Raw genomic sequence first — 14828 nt, 5'->3', positions numbered from 1 at the left:
GAGACTAGGTATCTACCACCCTCTACCACTATCAGATTAGAATCATACGGGCACTAGGCATCTACCACCCCACTACCACTATCAGATTAGAGCCATAAAGGCACTAGGCATCTACCACCCCACTACCACTATTAGATTAGAGCCATAATGGAGACTAGGTATCTACCACCCAACTACCACTATCAGATTAGAGCCATAATGGAGACTAGACATCTACCACTATCAGATTAAAGCCATAAGGGCATTAGACATCTACCACCCCACTACCACTATCAGATTAGAGCCATAAAGGCACTAGGCATCTATCACCCCACTACCACTATTAGATTAGAGCCATAATGGAGACTAGGTATCTATCACCCCACTACCACTATCAGATTAGAGCCATAATGGAGACTAGACATCTACCACTATCAGATTAAAGCCATAAGGGCACTAGACATCTACCACCCCACTACCACTATCAGATTAGAGCCATAATGGAGACTAGGTATCTACCACCCCACTACCACTATCAGATTAGAGCCATAATGGAGACTAGGTATCTACCACCCCACTACCACTATCAGATTAGAGCCATAAGGGCACTAGGCATCTATCACCCCACTACCACTATCAGATTAAAGCCATAAAGGCACTAGGCATCTAACACCCCACTACCACTATCAGATTAGAGCCATAATGGAGACTAGGTATCTACCACCCCACTACCACTATCAGATTAGAGCCATAATGGAGACTAGACATCTACCACTATCAGATTAGAGCCATAAGGGCACTAGACATCTACCACCCCACTACCACTATCAGATTAGAGCCATAATGGAGACTAGGTATCTACCACCCCACTACCTCTATCCGATTAGAGCCATAATGGAGACTAGGTATCTCCCACCACACTACCACTATCAGATTAGAGCCATAAAGGCACTAGGCATCTACCACCCCACTACCACTATCAGATTAGAGCCATAAGGGCACTAGACATCTACCACCCCACTACCACTATCAGATTAGAGCCATAATGGAGACTAGGTATCTACCACCCCACTACCTCTATCCGATTAGAGCCATAATGGAGACTAGGTATCTCCCACCACACTACCACTATCAGATTAGAGCCATAAAGGCACTAGGCATCTACCACCCCACTACCACTATCAGATTAGAGCCATAATAGAGACGAGGTATCTACCACCCCACTACCTCTATCAGATTATAGCCATAATGGAGAGTAGGTATCTACCACCCCACTTCCACTATCAGATTAGAGCCATAATGGAGCCTAGGTATCTACCACCCCACTTCCACTATCAGATTAGAGCCATAAGGGCACTAGACATCTACCACCCCACTACATCTATCAGATTAGAGCGATAATGGAGATTAGGTATCTCCCACCTCACTACCACTATCAGATTAGAGCCATAATGGAGACTAGGTATCTACCACCCCACTACCACTATCAGATTAGAGCCACAAGGGCACTAGGCATCTATCACCACACTACCACTATCAGATTAGAGCCATAAGGGAACTAGGCATCTATCACCCCACTACCACTATCAGATTAGAGCCATAAAGGCACTAGGCATCTACCACCCCACTACCACTATCAGATTAGAGCCATAATAGAGACTAGGTATCTACCACCCCACTACCACTATCAGATTAGAGCCATAAAGGCACTAGGCATCTACCACCCCACTAACACTATTAGATTAGAGCCATAATGGAGACTAGGTATCTACCACCCCACTACCACTATCAGATTAGAGCCATAAGGGCACTAGGCATCTACCACCCCACTACCACTATCAGATTAGAGCCATAAAGGCACTAGGCATCTACCACCCCACTACCACTATTAGATTAGAGCCATAATGGAGACTAGGTATCTATCACCCCACTACCACTATCAGATTAGAGCCATAATGGAGACTAGACATCTTCCACTATCAGATTAGAGCCATAAGGGCACTAGACATATACCACCCCACTACCACTATCAGATTAGAGCCATAATGGAGACTAGGTATCTACCACCCCACTACCTCTATCAGATTAGAGCCATAATGGAGACTAGGTATCTCACACCCCACTAACATTATCAGATTAGAGCCATAATGGAGACTAGGTATCTACTACCCCACTACCACTATCAGATTAGAGCCATAAGGGCACTAGGCATCTATCACCCCACTACCACTATCAGATTAGAGCCATAAAGGCACTAGGCATCTACCACCCCACTACCACTATCAGATTAGAGCCATAATGGAGACTAGGTATCTACCACCCCACTACCACTATCAGATTAGAGCCATAATGGAGACTAGGTATCTCCCACCCCACTACCACTATCAGATTAGAGCCATAATGGAGACTAGGTATCTACCACCCCACTACCACTATCAGATTAGAGCCATAAAGGCACTAGGCATCTAACACCCCACTACCACTATCAGATTAGAGCCATAATGGAGACTAGGTATCTCCCACCCCACTACCACTATCAGATTAGAGCCATAATGGAGACTAGGTATCTACCACCCCACTACCACTATCAGATTAGAGCCATAAAGGCACTAGGCATCTACCACCCCACTACCACTATCAGATTAGAGCCATAATGGAGACTAGGTATCTACCACCCCACTACCACTATCAGATTAGAGCCATAATGGAGACTAGGTATCTACCACCCCACTACCACTATCAGATTAGAGCCATAATGGCACTAGGCATCTATCACCCCACTACCACTATCAGATTAGAGCCATAAAGGCACTAGGCATCTACCACCCCACTACCACTATCAGATTAGAGCCATAATGGAGACTAGGTATCTACCACCCTCTACCACTATCAGATTAGAGCCATACGGGCACTAGGCATCTACCACCCCACTACCACTATCAGATTAGAGCCATAAAGGCACTAGGCATCTACCACCCCACTACCACTATTAGATTAGAGCCATAATGGAGACTAGACATCTACCACTATCAGATTAGAGCCATAAGGGCACTAGACATCTACCACCCCACTACCACTATCAGATTAGCGCCATAATGGAGACTAGGTATCTACCACCCCACTACCTCTATCCGATTAGAGCCATAATGGAGACTAGGTATCTCCCACCCCACTACCACTATCAGATTAGAGCCATAATGGAGACTAGGTATCTACCACCCCACTACCACTATCAGATTAGAGCCATAATGGCACTAGGCATCTATCACCCCACTACCACTATCAGATTAGAGCCATAATGGAGACTAGGTATCTACCACCCTCTACCACTATCAGATTAGAATCATACGGGCACTAGGCATCTACCACCCCACTACCACTATTAGATTAGAGCCATAATGGAGACTAGGTATCTATCACCCCACTACCACTATCAGATTAGAGCCATAATGGAGACTAGACATCTACCACTATCAGATTAAAGCCATAAGGGCACTAGACATCTACCACCCCACTACCACTATCAGATTAGAGCCATAAAGGCACTAGGCATCTATCACCCCACTACCACTATTAGATTAGAGCCATAATGGAGACTAGGTATCTATCACCCCACTACCACTATCAGATTAGAGCCATAATGGAGACTAGACATCTACCACTATCAGATTAGAGCCATAAGGGCACTAGGCATCTATCACCCCACTACCACTATCAGATTAGAGCCATAAAGGCACTAGGCATCTACCACCCCACTACCACTATCAGATTAGAGCCATAATGGAGACTAGGTATCTACCACCCCACTACCACTATCAGATTAGAGCCATAATGGAGACTAGGTATCTCCCACCCCACTACCACTATCAGATTAGAGCCATAATGGAGACTAGGTATCTACCACCCCACTACCACTATCAGATTAGAGCCATAAGGGCACTAGGCATCTATCACCCCACTACCACTATCAGATTAGAGCCATAAAGGCACTAGGCATCTACCACCCCACTACCACTATTAGATTAGAGCCATAATGGAGACTAGACATCTACCACTATCAGATTAGAGCCATAAGGGCACTAGACATCTACCACCCCACTACCACTATCAGATTAGAGCCATAATGGAGACTAGGTATCTACCACCCCACTACCTCTATCCGATTAGAGCCATAATGGAGACTAGGTATCTCCCACCCCACTACCACTATCAGATTAGAGCCATAATGGAGACTAGGTATCTACCACCCCACTACCACTATCAGATTAGAGCCATAATGGCACTAGGCATCTATCACCCCACTACCACTATCAGATTAGAGCCATAAAGGCACTAGGCATCTACCACCCCACTACCACTATCAGATTAGAGCCATAATGGAGACTAGGTATCTACCACCCTCTACCACTATCAGATTAGAGCCATACGGGCACTAGGCATCTACCACCCCACTACCACTATCAGATTAGAGCCATAAGGGCACTAGACATATACCACCCCACTACCACTATCAGATTAGAGCCATAATGGAGACAAGGTATCTACCACCCCACTACCTCTATCAGATTAGAGCCATAATGGAGACTAGGTATCTCCCACCCCACTAACATTATCAGATTAGAGCCATAATGGAGACTAGGTATCTACTACCCCACTACCACTATCAGATTAGAGCCATAAGGGCACTAGGCATCTATCACCCCACTACCACTATCAGATTAGAGCCATAAAGGCACTAGGCATCTACCACCCCACTACCACTATCAGATTAGAGCCATAATGGAGACTAGGTATCTACCACCCCACTACCACTATCAGATTAGAGCCATAATGGAGACTAGGTATCTACCACCCCACTACCACTATCAGATTAGAGCCATAATGGAGACTAGGTATCTACCACCCCACTACCACTATCAGATTAGAGCCATAATGGATACTAGACATCTTCCACTATCAGATTAGAGCCATAAGGGCACTAGACATATACCACCCCACTACCACTATCAGATTAGAGCCATAATGGAGAATAGGTATCTACCACCCCACTACCTCTATCAGATTAGAGCCTTAATGGAGACTAGGTATCTCACACCCCACTAACATTATCAGATTAGAGCCATAATGGAGACTAGGTATCTACTACCCCACTACCACTATCAGATTAGAGCCATAAGGGCACTAGGCATCTATCACCCCACTACCACTATCAGATTAGAGCCATAAAGGCACTAGGCATCTACCACCCCACTACCACTATCAGATTAGAGCCATAATGGAGACTAGGTATCTACCACCCCACTACCACTATCAGATTAGAGCCATAATGGAGACTAGGTATCTCCCACCCCACTACCACTATCAGATTAGAGCCATAATGGAGACTAGGTATCTACCACCCCACTACCACTATCAGATTAGAGCCATAAGGGCACTAGGCATCTATCACCCCACTACCACTATCAGATTAGAGCCATAAAGGCACTAGGCATCTAACACCCCACTACTACTATCAGATTAGAGCCATAATGGAGACTAGGTATCTACCACCCCACTACCACTATCAGATTAGAGCCATAATGGAGACTAGACATCTACCACTATCAGATTAGAGCCATAAGGGCACTAGACATCTACCACCCCACTACCACTATCAGATTAGAGCCATAATGGAGACTAGGTATCTACCACCCCACTACCACTATCAGATTAGAGCCATAATGGCACTAGGCATCTATCACCCCTCTACCACTATCAGATTAGAGCCATAAAGGCACTAGGCATCTACCACCCCACTACCACTATCAGATTAGAGCCATAATTGAGACTAGGTATCTACCACCCTCTACCACTATCAGATTAGAGCCATACGGGCACTAGGCATCTACCACCCCACTACCACTATCAGATTAGAGCCATAAAGGCACTAGGCATCTACCACCCCACTACCACTATTAGATTAGAGCCATAATGGAGACTAGACATCTACCACTATCAGATTAGAGCCATAAGGGCACTAGACATCTACCACCCCACTACCACTATCAGATTAGAGCCATAATGGAGACTAGGTATCTACCACCCCACTACCTCTATCCGATTAGAGCCATAATGGAGACTAGGTATCTCCCACCCCACTACCACTATCAGATTAGAGCCATAATGGAGACTAGGTATCTACCACCCCACTACCACTATCAGATTAGAGCCATAATGGCCCTAGGCATCTATCATCCCACTACCACTATCAGATTAGAGCCATAAAGGCACTAGGTATCTACCACCCCACTACCACTATTAGATTAGAGCCATAATGGAGACTAGGTATCTATCACCCCACTACCACTATCAGATTAGAGCCATAATGGAGACTAGACATCTACCACTATCAGATTAGAGCCATAAGGGCACTAGGCATCTATCACCCCACTACCACTATCAGATTAGAGCCATAAAGGCACTAGGCATCTACCACCCCACTACCACTATCAGATTAGAGCCATAATGGAGACTAGGTATCTACCACCCCACTACCACTATCAGATTAGAGCCATAATGGAGACTAGGTATCTCCCACCCCACTACCACTATCAGATTAGAGCCATAATGGAGACTAGGTATCTACCACCCCACTACCACTATCAGATTAGAGCCATAAGGGCACTAGGCATCTATCACCCCACTACCACTATCAGATTAGAGCCATAAAGGCACTAGGCATCTACCACCCCACTACCACTATTAGATTAGAGCCATAATGGAGACTAGACATCTACCACTATCAGATTAGAGCCATAAGGGCACTAGACATCTACCACCCCACTACCACTATCAGATTAGAGCCATAATGGAGACTAGGTATCTACCACCCCACTACCTCTATCCGATTAGAGCCATAATGGAGACTAGGTATCTCCCACCCCACTACCACTATCAGATTAGAGCCATAATGGAGACTAGGTATCTACCACCCCACTACCACTATCAGATTAGAGCCATAATGGCACTAGGCATCTATCACCCCACTACCACTATCAGATTAGAGCCATAAAGGCACTAGGCATCTACCACCCCACTACCACTATCAGATTAGAGCCATAATGGAGACTAGGTATCTACCACCCTCTACCACTATCAGATTAGAGCCATACGGGCACTAGGCATCTACCACCCCACTACCACTATCAGATTAGAGCCATAAGGGCACTAGACATATACCACCCCACTACCACTATCAGATTAGAGCCATAATGGAGACAAGGTATCTACCACCCCACTACCTCTATCAGATTAGAGCCATAATGGAGACTAGGTATCTCCCACCCCACTAACATTATCAGATTAGAGCCATAATGGAGACTAGGTATCTACTACCCCACTACCACTATCAGATTAGAGCCATAAGGGCACTAGGCATCTATCACCCCACTACCACTATCAGATTAGAGCCATAAAGGCACTAGGCATCTACCACCCCACTACCACTATCAGATTAGAGCCATAATGGAGACTAGGTATCTACCACCCCACTACCACTATCAGATTAGAGCCATAATGGAGACTAGGTATCTACCACCCCACTACCACTATCAGATTAGAGCCATAATGGAGACTAGGTATCTACCACCCCACTACCACTATCAGATTAGAGCCATAATGGATACTAGACATCTTCCACTATCAGTACCACCCCACTACCACTATCAGATTAGAGCCATAATGGAGAATAGGTATCTACCACCCCACTACCTCTATCAGATTAGAGCCATAATGGAGACTAGGTATCTCACACCCCACTAACATTATCAGATTAGAGCCATAATGGAGACTAGGTATCTACTACCCCACTACCACTATCAGATTAGAGCCATAAGGGCACTAGGCATCTACCACCCCACTACCACTATCAGATTAGAGCCATAAAGGCACTAGGCATCTACCACCCCACTACCACTATCAGATTAGAGCCATAATGGAGACTAGGTATCTACCACCCCACTACCACTATCAGATTAGAGCCATAATGGAGACTAGGTATCTCCCACCCCACTACCACTATCAGATTAGAGCCATAATGGAGACTAGGTATCTACCACCCCACTACCACTATCAGATTAGAGCCATACGGGCACTAGGCATCTATCACCCCACTACCACTATCAGATTAGAGCCATAAAGGCACTAGGCATCTAACACCCCACTACTACTATCAGATTAGAGCCATAATGGAGACTAGGTATCTACCACCCCACTACCACTATCAGATTAGAGCCATAATGGAGACTAGACATCTACCACTATCAGATTAGAGCCATAAGGGCACTAGACATCTACCACCCCACTACCACTATCAGATTAGAGCCATAATGGAGACTAGGTATCTACCACCCCACTACCACTATCAGATTAGAGCCATAATGGCACTAGGCATCTATCACCCCTCTACCACTATCAGATTAGAGCCATAAAGGCACTAGGCATCTACCACCCCACTACCACTATCAGATTAGAGCCATAATTGAGACTAGGTATCTACCACCCTCTACCACTATCAGATTAGAGCCATACGGGCACTAGGCATCTACCACCCCACTACCACTATCAGATTAGAGCCATAAAGGCACTAGGCATCTACCACCCCACTACCACTATTAGATTAGAGCCATAATGGAGACTAGACATCTACCACTATCAGATTAGAGCCATAAGGGCACTAGACATCTACCACCCCACTACCACTATCAGATTAGAGCCATAATGGAGACTAGGTATCTACCACCCCACTACCTCTATCCGATTAGAGCCATAATGGAGACTAGGTATCTCCCACCCCACTACCACTATCAGATTAGAGCCATAATGGAGACTAGGTATCTACCACCCCACTACCACTATCAGATTAGAGCCATAATGGCCCTAGGCATCTATCATCCCACTACCACTATCAGATTAGAGCCATAAAGGCACTAGGCATCTACCACCACACTACCACTATCAGATTAGAGCCATAATGGAGACTAGGTATCTACCACCCTCTACCACTATCAGATTAGAATCATACGGGCACTAGGCATCTACCACCCCACTACCACTATCAGATTAGAGCCATAAAGGCACTAGGCATCTACCACCCCACTACCACTATTAGATTAGAGCCATAATGGAGACTAGGTATCTATCATCCCACTACCACTATCAGATTAGAGCCATAATGGAGACTAGACATCTACCACTATCAGATTAAAGCCATAAGGGCACTAGACATCTACCACCCCACTACCACTATCAGATTAGAGCCATAAAGGCACTAGGCATCTATCACCCCACTACCACTATTAGATTAGAGCCATAATGGAGACTAGGTATCTATCACCCCACTACCACTATCAAATTAGAGCCATAATGGAGACTAGACATCTACCACTATCAGATTAAAGCCATAAGGGCACTAGACATCTACCACCCCACTACCACTATCAGATTAGAGCCATAATGGAGACTAGGTATCTACCACCCCACTACCACTATCAGATTAGAGCCATAATGGAGACTAGGTATCTACCACCCCACTACCACTATCAGATTAGAGCCATAATGGATACTAGACATCTTCCACTATCAGATTAGAGCCATAAGGGCACTAGACATATACCACCCCACTACCACTATCAGATTAGAGCCATAATGGAGACTAGGTATCTACCACCCCACTACCTCTATCAGATTAGAGCCATAATGGAGACTAGGTATCTCCCACCCCACTAACATTATCAGATTAGAGCCATAATGGAGACTAGGTATCTACTACCCCACTACCACTATCAGATTAGAGCCATAAGGGCACTAGGCATCTATCACCCCACTACCACTATCAGATTAGAGCCATAAAGGCACTAGGCATCTACCACCCCAATACCACTATCAGATTAGAGCCATAATGGAGACTAGGTATCTACCACCCCACTACCACTATCAGATTAGAGCCATAATGGAGACTAGGTATCTCCCACCCCACTACCACTATCAGATTAGAGCCATAATGGGGACTAGGTATCTACCACCCCACTACCACTATCAGATTAGAGCCATAATGGCACTAGGCATCTACCACCCCACTACCACTATCAGATTAGAGCCATAAAGGCACTAGGCATCTACCACCCCACTACCACTATCAGATTAGAGCCATAATTGAGACTAGGTATCTACCACCCCACTACCACTATCAGATTAGAGCCATACGGGCACTAGGCATCTACCACCCCACTACCACTATCAGATTAGAGCCATAAAGGCACTAGGCATCTACCACCCCACTACCACTATTAGATTAGAGCCATAATGGAGACTAGACATCTACCACTATCAGATTAGAGCCATAAGGGCACTAGACATCTACCACCCCACTACCACTATCAGATTAGAGCCATAATGGAGACTAGGTATCTACCACCCCACTACCTCTATCCGATTAGAGCCATAATGGAGACTAGGTATCTCCCACCCCACTACCACTATCAGATTAGAGCCATAATGGAGACTAGGTATCTACCACCCCACTACCACTATCAGATTAGAGCCATAATGGCCCTAGGCATCTATCATCCCACTACCACTATCAGATTAGAGCCATAAAGGCACTAGGCATCTACCACCCCACTACCACTATCAGATTAGAGCCATAATGGAGACTAGGTATCTACCACCCTCTACCACTATCAGATTAGAATCATACGGGCACTAGGCATCTACCACCCCACTACCACTATCAGATTAGAGCCATAAAGGCACTAGGCATCTACCACCCCACTACCACTATTAGATTAGAGCCATAATGGAGACTAGGTATCTATCATCCCACTACCACTATCAGATTAGAGCCATAATGGAGACTAGACATCTACCACTATCAGATTAAAGCCATAAGGGCACTAGACATCTACCACCCCACTACCACTATCAGATTAGAGCCATAAAGGCACTAGGCATCTATCACCCCACTACCACTATTAGATTAGAGCCATAATGGAGACTAGGTATCTATCACCCCACTACCACTATCAAATTAGAGCCATAATGGAGACTAGACATCTACCACTATCAGATTAAAGCCATAAGGGCACTAGACATCTACCACCCCACTACCACTATCAGATTAGAGCCATAATGGAGACTAGGTATCTACCACCCCACTACCACTATCAGATTAGAGCCATAATGGAGACTAGGTATCTACCACCCCACTACCACTATCAGATTAGAGCCATAATGGATACTAGACATCTTCCACTATCAGATTAGAGCCATAAGGGCACTAGACATATACCACCCCACTACCACTATCAGATTAGAGCCATAATGGAGACTAGGTATCTACCACCCCACTACCTCTATCAGATTAGAGCCATAATGGAGACTAGGTATCTCCCACCCCACTAACATTATCAGATTAGAGCCATAATGGAGACTAGGTATCTACTACCCCACTACCACTATCAGATTAGAGCCATAAGGGCACTAGGCATCTATCACCCCACTACCACTATCAGATTAGAGCCATAAAGGCACTAGGCATCTACCACCCCAATACCACTATCAGATTAGAGCCATAATGGAGACTAGGTATCTACCACCCCACTACCACTATCAGATTAGAGCCATAATGGAGACTAGGTATCTCCCACCCCACTACCACTATCAGATTAGAGCCATAATGGAGACTAGGTATCTACCACCTCACTACCACTATCAGATTAGAGCCATAAAGGCACTAGGCATCTAATACCCCACTACTACTATCAGATTAGAGCCATAATGGAGACTAGGTATCTACCACCCCACTACCACTATCAGATTAGAGCCATAATGGAGACTAGACATCTACCACTATCAGATTAGAGCCATAAGGGCACTAGACATCTACCACCCCACTACCACTATCAGATTAGAGCCATAATGGAGACTAGGTATCTACCACCCCACTACCACTATCAGATTAGAGCCATAATGGCACTAGGCATCTATCACCCCTCTACCACTATCAGATTAGAGCCATAAAGGCACTAGGCATCTACCACCCCACTACCACTATCAGATTAGAGCCATAATTGAGACTAGGTATCTACCACCCTCTACCACTATCAGATTAGAGCCATACGGGCACTAGGCATCTACCACCCCACTACCACTATCAGATTAGAGCCATAAAGGCACTAGGCATCTACCACCCCACTACCACTATTAGATTAGAGCCATAATGGAGACTAGACATCTACCACTATCAGATTAGAGCCATAAGGGCACTAGACATCTACCACCCCACTACCACTATCAGATTAGAGCCATAATGGAGACTAGGTATCTACCACCCCACTACCTCTATCCGATTAGAGCCATAATGGAGACTAGGTATCTCCCACCCCACTACCACTATCAGATTAGAGCCATAATGGAGACTAGGTATCTACCACCCCACTACCACTATCAGATTAGAGCCATAATGGCCCTAGGCATCTATCATCCCACTACCACTATCAGATTAGAGCCATAAAGGCACTAGGTATCTACCACCCCACTACCACTATCAGATTAGAGCCATAATAATGGATTAGACTAGGTAGGCATCTACCACCCCACTACCACTATCAGATTAGAGCCATAAAGGCACTAGGCATCTACCACCCCACTACCACTATTAGATTAGAGCCATAATGGAGACTAGGTATCTATCACCCCACTACCACTATCAGATTAGAGCCATAATGGAGACTAGACATCTACCACTATCAGATTAAAGCCATAAGGGCACTAGACATCTACCACCCCACTACCACTATCAGATTAGAGCCATAAAGGCACTAGGCATCTATCACCCCACTACCACTATTAGATTAGAGCCATAATGGAGACTAGGTATCTATCACCCCACTACCACTATCAAATTAGAGCCATAATGGAGACTAGACATCTACCACTATCAGATTAAAGCCATAAGGGCACTAGACATCTACCACCCCACTACCACTATCAGATTAGAGCCATAATGGAGACTAGGTATCTACCACCCCACTACCACTATCAGATTAGAGCCATAATGGAGACTAGGTATCTACCACCCCACTACCACTATCAGATTAGAGCCATAATGGATACTAGACATCTTCCACTATCAGATTAGAGCCATAAGGGCACTAGACATAAACCACCCCACTACCACTATCAGATTAGAGCCATAATGGAGACTAGGTATCTACCACCCCACTACCTCTATCAGATTAGAGCCATAATGGAGACTAGGTATCTCCCACCCCACTAACATTATCAGATTAGAGCCATAATGGAGACTAGGTATCTACTACCCCACTACCACTATCAGATTAGAGCCATAAGGGCACTAGGCATCTACCACCCCACTACCACTATCAGATTAGAGCCATAAGGGCACTAGGCATCTATCACCCCACTACCACTATCAGATTAGAGCCATAAAGGCACTAGGCATCTACCACCCCACTACCACTATCAGATTAGAGCCATAATGGAGACTAGGTATCTACCACCCCACTACCACTATCAGATTAGAGCCATAATGGAGACTAGGTATCTCCCACCCCACTACCACTATCAGATTAGAGCCATAATGGAGACTAGGTATCTACCACCCCACTACCACTATCAGATTAGAGCCATAATGGCACTAGGCATCTATCACCCCACTACCACTATCAGATTAGAGCCATAAAGGCACTAGGCATCTACCACCCCACTACCACTATCAGATTAGAGCCATAATGGAGACTAGGTATCTACCACCCTCTACCACTATCAGATTAGAATCATACGGGCACTAGGCATCTACCACCCCACTTCCACTATCAGATTAGAGCCATAATGGAGCCTAGGTATCTACCACCCCACTTCCACTATCAGATTAGAGCCATAAGGGCACTAGACATCTACCACCCCACTACATCTATCAGATTAGAGCGATAATGGAGATTAGGTATCTCCCACCTCACTACCACTATCAGATTAGAGCCATAATGGAGACTAGGTATCTACCACCCCACTACCACTATCAGATTAGAGCCACAAGGGCACTAGGCATCTATCACCACACTACCACTATCAGATTAGAGCCATAAGGGAACTAGGCATCTATCACCCCACTACCACTATCAGATTAGAGCCATAAAGGCACTAGGCATCTACCACCCCACTACCACTATCAGATTAGAGCCATAATAGAGACTAGGTATCTACCACCCCACTACCACTATCAGATTAGAGCCATAAAGGCACTAGGCATCTACCACCCCACTAACACTATTAGATTAGAGCCATAATGGAGACTAGGTATCTACCACCCCACTACCACTATCAGATTAGAGCCATAAGGGCACTAGGCATCTACCACCCCACTACCACTATCAGATTAGAGCCATAAAGGCACTAGGCATCTACCACCCCACTACCACTATTAGATTAGAGCCATAATGGAGACTAGGTATCTATCACCCCACTACCACTATCAGATTAGAGCCATAATGGAGACTAGACATCTTCCACTATCAGATTAGAGCCATAAGGGCACTAGACATATACCACCCCACTACCACTATCAGATTAGAGCCATAATGGAGACTAGGTATCTACCACCCCACTACCTCTATCAGATTAGAGCCATAATGGAGACTAGGTATCTCACACCCCACTAACATTATCAGATTAGAGCCATAATGGAGACTAGGTATCTACTACCCCACTACCACTATCAGATTAGAGCCATAAGGGCACTAGGCATCTATCACCCCACTACCACTATCAGATTAGAGCCATAAAGGCACTAG

The sequence above is a fragment of the Salvelinus alpinus genome, chromosome 6 (genome assembly GCF_045679555.1).
Source record: "Salvelinus alpinus chromosome 6, SLU_Salpinus.1, whole genome shotgun sequence".
NCBI classification, from domain to species: Eukaryota; Metazoa; Chordata; class Actinopteri; order Salmoniformes; family Salmonidae; genus Salvelinus; species Salvelinus alpinus.
The sequence above is the reverse complement of the archived record's forward strand: the minus strand, read 5'-3'. Positions refer to the sequence as shown.